The 8,569-nt window shown below is 40.5% G+C and overlaps 1 pseudogene; it reads right to left on the bottom strand.

The window, feature by feature from the left end:
* Positions 1-2,863: 2,863 nt before the first annotated feature.
* Positions 2,864-3,907, bottom strand: LOC110258941 (annotated as a pseudogene).
* Between the last annotated feature and the right edge of the window lie 4,662 nt (positions 3,908-8,569).

The raw sequence follows: 8,569 nt of genomic DNA, 5'->3' as shown, positions 1-8,569 counted from the left end.
GGTTTATTTTTCTTTTATTTCTGTTGTTTTGGGAGACTGACCTGAAAAAACTTTTAAGGTTGATGTTAGAGAATGTTTTGCCTATTTTCTCTTACAGGAGTTTGATAGTATCTTGTCTTATATTTAAATCTTTCAGCCAATTTGTGTTTATTTTGGTGCGTGGTATGAGGGTGTGTTCTAGTTTCATTGATTTGCATGCAGCTGTCCAGGTTTCCCAGCAATGCTTGCTGAAAAGACTGTCTTTTTCCCATTTTATGTTCTTGCCTCCTTTGTCAAAGGTTAATTGACTAAAGGTATCAGGGTTTATTTCTGGGTTCTCTGTTTCATTGGTCTATATGTATATTTTGGTACCAGTACCACACTTGTTTGATAACTGTGGCTTTGTAATATTGCCTGGAGTCTGGGAGAAGCCTCTGCTTAAAAAAAAATCAAGAACAAGGCAATTACCCTAAAGAGTTAAGGGGTCCCAAGAAACTCATCACCCTACCCCTGCTCAGATCCCAAATAAAACATCTTATATACATTAAACTACCAAAATGCAAAGACTTACAAATAATTTTTAATTCACCATGAATGATCTTAATGTCAACATCATACTAACCTTAGTTGACATGGGTGACCTGTTTTAATTGAAGCTTAAATTTATGAATTGGGGGGTGGGTTTGACAGGACATTTCAAGAGATGAAGAAGTTGGGTAATGTTAATACAGTGGGGAGGATTCTGGTTGGATGGGACCCAGTCTCATTTCCTTGTCTGCTTGGGCCTGTGGGAATAGCCTAAGTCTAGCCCAGATAGGGCTCAAACATGTAATTCACAGTTGTGGTTTATGATTTGTTGGGGGTCAGAATGAGTAATGAAGTGAGCTGATTGGGCCAGTTTGAGCAGCAAGTCCAGGATATCAGAGGGGTCATGGATGGCCGGGTAATCTCATACCTTAGCCTCCCTCATGTCCATGAACTCTGTCATCAGGAGCCTGAGACTCTGCCAGGAGACTCCCTCCTGTAAAAGCTGACCATGAGGAGGAGATTATATCGTATAGACATTTCAGAGGACATAAGATAGGTAGAGGTCAATGGCTTTGGGAGACTCTCAGTGGCCCATAATTTGGGACAGTCAATGTCAATTGAATGAGAGTAGTAGATAAGGAGATGAGAGCCCCATCTCTGATTATATGGGAAAGCTCTCCTCACACAAGCAAGGACCCCTAGAGAGACTACATGGAAGGGAGACCTTGGGAGAACACAAGTTCAAGTCCTGTTTCAGATCGTATACAAATGGAATCCTCAATTACTGGGACACAGCAAACAGCTTGAAATTATACACACATGTACTTTCTACTGTTGAAGCCTGGGAGGTTTTGATTCTTTGAAAGATGCTCAGTAATTATTTATGGAGAAATATAGGAATTAAGAAACATTTTAAGATATACTGAGTCTGAGAAACAAACTGCATTTTGGAGGGGTTTGAGGAAGCCAGTGGACTCGTCCATCCAGAGGGATATGAGGAAGTCAAAATGATATGGTCTTTATTTTTAAACAATATTTAAAAAAAATATATATATATAGTTGATTTACAATGTTCCTTCAATTTCTGCTGTACAGCAAAGTGACCCAGTCATACACACACACATTATTTTTTCTCATACTTCTTCCATTATGTTCTATCCCAAGAGATGAGATTGGACGTGGTTACTTGTGCTGTGCAGTAGGACTCCATGCTTACCCATTCCAAATGCAATGGTTTGTATCTACCAACCTCAAACTTCCCACACCCTCCCCACCTCCCATGGCAAACCCAAGTCTGCTCTCCATGACTGTGATCAACAATAACATTTTTTAATGTTTCTAACATTCCTTAGATGCCCATAGATAATTTTTTTCTATCTCTGCAATTAATTTAAGATGCTGGTGTCTCTTTAGCTCTGAAGCCAAACCTGAAGGCAAATAAGGAAAATGGTGCTTTGTTCACACCTACAGGTAACAAAAACTGATCTTTGTATTGAATACTTATGAGCAGTAGGGTGAAGAGGCAACATAAGGAACTCAACCATTCTTATTGACGAGATTGTGGAAAGTCATGGCACTTTGAGTAACCAGCATGGAAATCTGAACTTTGAATTTCAATCTTCTTATGGGAAACTCTTCACCTATTCTACATCTCCTGGAATATGATATCCTGTCTTTCTTTCTTTTGTCTTAACCTCTGCTTATTTCTATAAACAAGAGAGATGACCTCTAATTTTTTAAAACGGACAAATTAACAATATGCAATGAAAGTGTTATGAAAGCTGGGCCCATACCTTGCTCAGTGTTCTATCCCTAGCACTTATAGCAGCTCTCATCACCTAGGAAGCATCAGGTGTTTAGTTATCTAGTAAAGGAATCTCAGAGAAAAAAATAATATTTTTAGGGCTATACATATGGCATATGGAGGTTCCCAGGATAGGGGTCCAATCAGAGTTAGAGCTGCTGGCCTATGCCACAGCTACAGTAATGCCAGATTCAAGCCACATCTGTGACCTGCGCCATAGCTCATGGGAACGCTGGATCCTCAACCCACTGAGAGAGGTCAGGGGTCAAACCCAAATCCTCATGGATCCTAGTTGAGTTCATTAACCACTGAGCCATGACAAGACCTCCTCAGAGAAAATGTTTTATATTTCTGAGCAGAGGAGGTATGCAGAGTAACAACAGTATTGATATAATAGCTCTCATCTATTGAAAATGTACTAGTAGAAGCCACTCTACTAGATGCATTTCATAGTTAATCTCAGTTAATTCTCCAGATCCCCCATTTAGATAGAGGTTATATGCACCATCTTATAGATGAGAAGCTAAGGCTCAGAATGGTTAGGTAACAGGATTATATTTTCATGACTAGTGTGTGGCAGACCCCAATCTGGAGCCAAGTTTGTCTGATTATAAGCCTCTGTCTTTTCAAAGAAAGTTTCTCTCGGTCTATATAAGAAGAAAGAATTCTCCTATGACTAAGGAGCCTCCTAAGGGTGCCCTTCATGTCCTTGTTCCATAGGCTGTAGATAAAGGGGTTCAACATGGGGGTCACCACTGTATACATTACAGCTGCTACAAAGTCTTTCCCTTCAGAAGCAACAGAGGGAAGGCACAAGTAGGCACTGAAGAGGATCCCATAGAACACAGAGATGACACAGAGATGGGAACTGAAGGTGTAAAAGACTGCCCCCACACCAGGAGTTTGGACTCTCAGCATGGCAGATACAATGTGTATGTAGGAGATGACAATGCACAGAAAGTGGACAGTGAGCTCTGTGCTCCTAAGGCAAAAACCATCAATTTGTTGATGTGGGTATCAGAACAGGACAGCCTCAGGACAGGAATTATGTCACAGAAAAAGTGGGATTTTTCCCCAACAACACAGGAGTACAGCTGAGCCATGAGGAGGGTGTGAGTGAGGGCAACAATGTGGGTGAAGACCCAGCATGAGGCAAGCAGCAGGGCATAACTCACAGACTCATTATTGTGGAGTAGCAGATAGAGTGGCAGATGGCCATGTAGCTGTCATATGCCATCACTGCTAGAAAGAAGCTGTCCAGGTCACCAAACATCAGAAAGAAATACATTTTGTGAGATGTTATGACACTGAAATGTGTACAATTACCAGCATCTTGGTTACTGTGGAGGATGTTAAACTCAGGTTGACAAAGGGCAGGTTGGCCAAAAAGAAGTACATGGGCATTGGAGGTGGGAGTCAGAGCCGATGGCCAGGATGATGAGTAGGTTCCCAGTCAAAGTGACAAGATACATGCTCAGGAAGATTTCAAAAAATAACTGCTGTTGCTGGTGACCCATATAAGACTTGAAGAAAAATTCAGAGTTGCTGGATTGGTTTTCTAAGGATCTGCAGCATCGGGGAGGTAGGAAGGACATTTAGAATGTGAGATTTCTTCTAGAATTCTACATGTGCTGCCTCCCAAATCTTCCAACGCTCAAATCTCCCTTTAAATTCATTTTAATCCCCAGTCCTGACTTCACCTCTGAGCTGATGCTATTTCCTTCCTTTCTCTTTATTATGAATATTATAGCTTTTTATTTACTCTCTTTCCATCTGGTCAACCTTTAATATGGAGGCATTCCCCCAAGTTGTCTTTGCATGTTCACCTCTGGTATTACCAAGACATGGACTTGGTCCATAGCCCTAATCAGTCTCATCCTCACAGCACCATGGAGACACAAGTGGACAGAGATGTGTGATACCCTTCATTCTCTCCATAGCCCCCAGTCCATACAAAATTCATTTTAAAACCTTCACCATATCTCATTTTAGAGTGAAGGGCATATGAAGGACTCATATACATTTATTTCCTCATCTTTTCTTCTGAATTAGATGTTCTGAGTCCCCCCCACTTTTGAGTTTTTGTCATGGACATAATCATCTTATACCTAATATTTACTAGCTACTTGTTGTATGATAGGCACTCAACTAAGCATTGCTTACAGGCTGTCTATTTTAATCCTTAAAAGAACTAGGAGTAGAGAGAATTAGGCTTAAGATTGTATATTGAAGTAAATTGAGGCTGAGGTTAATTAAATCACTTGCATCCACAGCTTGTAAATATTTCAGAGAGAATTCAAACTCATAGCATTGGAAGGCAGAAATTGCATCACCAATCAATACAGAGAGAAGGTGATTTTCTATCACCAGATTTACATTTTATTTCTCAATATTCCCATTTTGCATCTTTCATCTCCCTGCCTTCCTCTCTTGGATACTCATCTTTTATAGAAGAACAATGAGGTTCAAGAACTAGATAGAAGCTGTAACTTCATAAGGTCTAGAGATCCCAAAACATTGGTCATAATGATAACAAATTGAAATGCTTTTTAAAAATACAGACTCCTCAGACTTACTCAGGTTTTATGGATTAACCATTCTAGGGTACCCAATTTAAGTATTGAGTATTATTTAAAAGCTAAAATGAAATCATCCCCCAAGTATTTCAATGCTTAGTAGACATTAAGAATAAATTTTAGTTTAACGCTTCCATTTGATTCACAGATGAATAAGCTAAGATTTAGAAGTGAAGTGATTGGAATTCATTTATGCTATGCTTTAGAGGAAGACATGGAACAAGACCCAGTGTATCCAGGCTCTCCAACTAGTGCTTTTTTTTAAAGCCACACTCATGACATATGGAAGTTCCCAGGTTAGAGGTCAAATTGGAGCTACAGCTTCTGGCCTATGCCAAAGCCACAGCAATGTGGATCTGAGCTGCGTCCACAGCTCATGGAAGTGCTGTATCCCAGACCCACTAAGCAAGGCCAGGGATTGAACCCGCATCCTCACAGATATTAGTCAGATTTGTTTCCACTGAACCACAATAGGAGCTCCCAGTTATCTTTTTAAATTATATTTTTGTTATCAGTATCTTGCAGATCTAAATATTTGTCAAATCCTGATTTTTATTTTATTTTATTTTATTTTTTTGTCTTTTTGCCACTTCTTGGGCTGCTCCCATGGCATATGGAGGTTCCCAGGCTAGGGCTCTAATTGGAGCTGTAGCTGCCAGCCTACGCCAGAACCACAGCAATGTGGGATCTGAGCCACGTCTGCAACCTACACCACAGCTCACAACAACACCGGATAGTTAACCCACTGAGCAAGGCCAGGGATCGAACACACAACTCATGGTTCCTAGTCGGATTCGTTAACCACTGCACCATGATGGGAACTCCAAATCCTGATTTTTATTGAAATTCCACAACTAAAGAAAAGTTTGCCTACATAGGATAGAAGATTTACTGAAACATTGAGTTCCTATTTGAAATTAATACTTCAACCGTTAGCAGGAGGAAAATCTCAACACTGTTACATGTTTTTCTACCCTGAACCCTACCATAATTCAGAAACATTTCTCAGAACTATATAATTTCTTCCAAGAGATCATAAAAACGCAAGTTATTTTTCCCTTCATCATTCCATGGAGAATATAATGCCTCACAAATATTAGTCTCTTCTGACTGGGTACATTCTAATAACCATGTCCTACAGGATAATAGACACTTAAGACCAAATGATTGTGTACTTCATCAAGAGAAGAGTGACACAGATCATCAGATGATTCTGTTATTTCCTAAAATAATATCCTGCCATCAGTGACAAAGTCTACTCACTCCCATTGAGCCTCTCGAGGGCACTGTAAGTTATTTTAAGGCAGAGCTGCTTCTCTTTCATTACCTCTGCCAGCATGTGCTGCCTTGATCAGACTATTCCTGTAACAGCCCCTCAGTCTATGGCACCAGTTAACATCAGAAAGTTTCACAGATCCTCAGAAAAAGGTTCAGAATTCTCTATCATAAGCTCAGCTTTTAACCTTTTGTCATTTTTTTTCCACTCAAGGGCCTTGTGTTATTTTTATCTTGCCATATCCATTGTGTTTTTCCTTTCCCTGAGTTTCTCATCCTTATTCCTGACAATAACCTCAGAAAACCCTCATCTTAGAGACAACAATGAGCTGCTCCAGAGACTCAGGGAAACCTCTGCCTGTCAGACCAGGGTAATGAGATGAGATCCCTTTACTTACTACTTTTGCTTCTTCACCTGCTGCATCTGCAAACAGGTAAGAGATGGCCTGGACATGATGGAGAGATTATTCCAAAGGCAGGAGTTGCTAGCTCATAATTTTTGTCTCAAGTTTCTCGTCTTACTGCTGCCCTCGTTGCTGGATAGAAGGTACTGTCTATGTCCTTAACTCAGGAAGAAGGAGGGAAGGGCTCAGGTTCTTCCTGGCAACCATTGTAAAGGGGTTACACGGAATCAGGTTCAGGGTCAAGATTAATGCATACAGATGGCATGTAGGCAGAAGCATAGGTCAGATTGCTAAACTGCTGTTAAATACACATGTAGGGTGTGGAAGGGAGAGTGAGAAGCAGAGGCTAGGGTTCCTGAGGAAGATCCAAGGAGCTCATCAAAGGTCTGCAAAGCCAAGCCATAGCCAGGCCTGAAGGGGAAGTCAGAGTAATCAGAGTTACCTGTATCACCTGGAGCAAAGAAGACCAGAAAGAAGAGTGTTTAAGATTACCTGAGGCACATGGTCCTCTAACGCCACTCAACCTAGGTCTTCAGGAATTTTGAGGTATTTTATGTTCATATTTTGAAACCTGAACAAGAGACTCTGAACAGGGAACAGGATCATCAGGATAATAGCAGGAGGGGCTGATCAGGGCTTTCCTTTGGCCGCATATAGACGGGGCATCATGGAAAGGAGCTCCTGGATCCTTGTTAGAGCCAACAGTCATAATTGCCCAATTTCCTCTCTGCAGTTAATGTAACAGACCATATTAGCCAAGTTCTGGCCTCATTAAAACAAATCAGAAGCTTTACTTATTTCTTTTCTTAAATGGTAGCATTAAGGGTTGATGCTATTTGTACTGATTTGTAACTAAAGTCCATGACCAAAATGCACTATCTTTGTAAATAAATAGTCTCATAGCTGACCCCTTGCAACAAGATTCCTGTTGTTTTCTCCACAACCCCTCCAGCCTGCACTGCTGGTGGGAATGTAAACTGGTACAGCCACTATGGAGAACAGTTTGGAGATACCTTAGAAATCTATACATAGAACTTCCATATGACCACGCAATCCCACTCTTGGTCATCTATCCGGACAAAACTCTACTTAAAAGAGACACGTGCACCCACATGTTCATTGCACCACTATTCACAATAGCCAGGACATGAAGACAACACAAATGTCCATCGACAGATGACTGGATTCGGAAGATGTGGTATATATACACAATGGAATACTACTCAGCCTTCAAAAAGAATGACATAATGCCATTTACAGCAACATGGATGGAACTAGAGAATCTCATCCTGAGTGAAATGAGCCAGAAAGACAAAGACAAATACCATATGATATCACTTATAACTGGAATCTAATATCCAGCACAAATGAACATCTCCTCAGAAAAGAAAATCATGGACTTGGAGAAGAGACTTGTGGCTGCCTGATGGGAGGGGGAGGGAGTGGGAAGGATTGGGAGCTGGGGCTTATCAGACAGAACTTAGAATAGATTTACAAGGAGATCCTGCTGAGTAGCATTGAGAACTATGTCTAGATACTCATGTTGCAACAGAAAAAAGGGTGGGGGAAAATGTAATTGTAATGTATACATGTAAGGATAACTTGATCCCCTTGCTGTACAGTGGAAAAATAAAAAAAAAAGATTCCTGTCCTACGTTCCTCCTTTAAAGAAATTCAGAAACTTCCCATATCCACAGGTATAGTTTAGTGGAATATGACAGAATTTTCTTAAAGAATGCTTGAGCTTCTAGTTAAAAAGTTTATGTTAATGTCATGTATCTAATTTTACTGTCCCCAAAAGTTAACTTTTATCCATATCCCAACCAATCCCCCCTCCCACTCACAGTCTCCTGCAGCCAGAAACTTGTACTCTGCAATTGTAGGTTATGTTTGCCTTTTTCAGAGTCAAATAAATGGCATCTTAGAATATGTTCTCTTGTATCTGACTCCTTTTGTTCAGCACAAACAGTGTTTGAGATTCATCTGTGTTGTGGGATATATCA

The sequence above is a fragment of the Sus scrofa genome, unplaced genomic scaffold, assembly GCF_000003025.6.
Source record: "Sus scrofa isolate TJ Tabasco breed Duroc unplaced genomic scaffold, Sscrofa11.1 Contig59, whole genome shotgun sequence".
NCBI lineage: Eukaryota > Metazoa > Chordata > Mammalia > Artiodactyla > Suidae > Sus > Sus scrofa.
The sequence above is the reverse complement of the archived record's forward strand: the minus strand, read 5'-3'. Positions and strand labels throughout refer to the sequence as shown.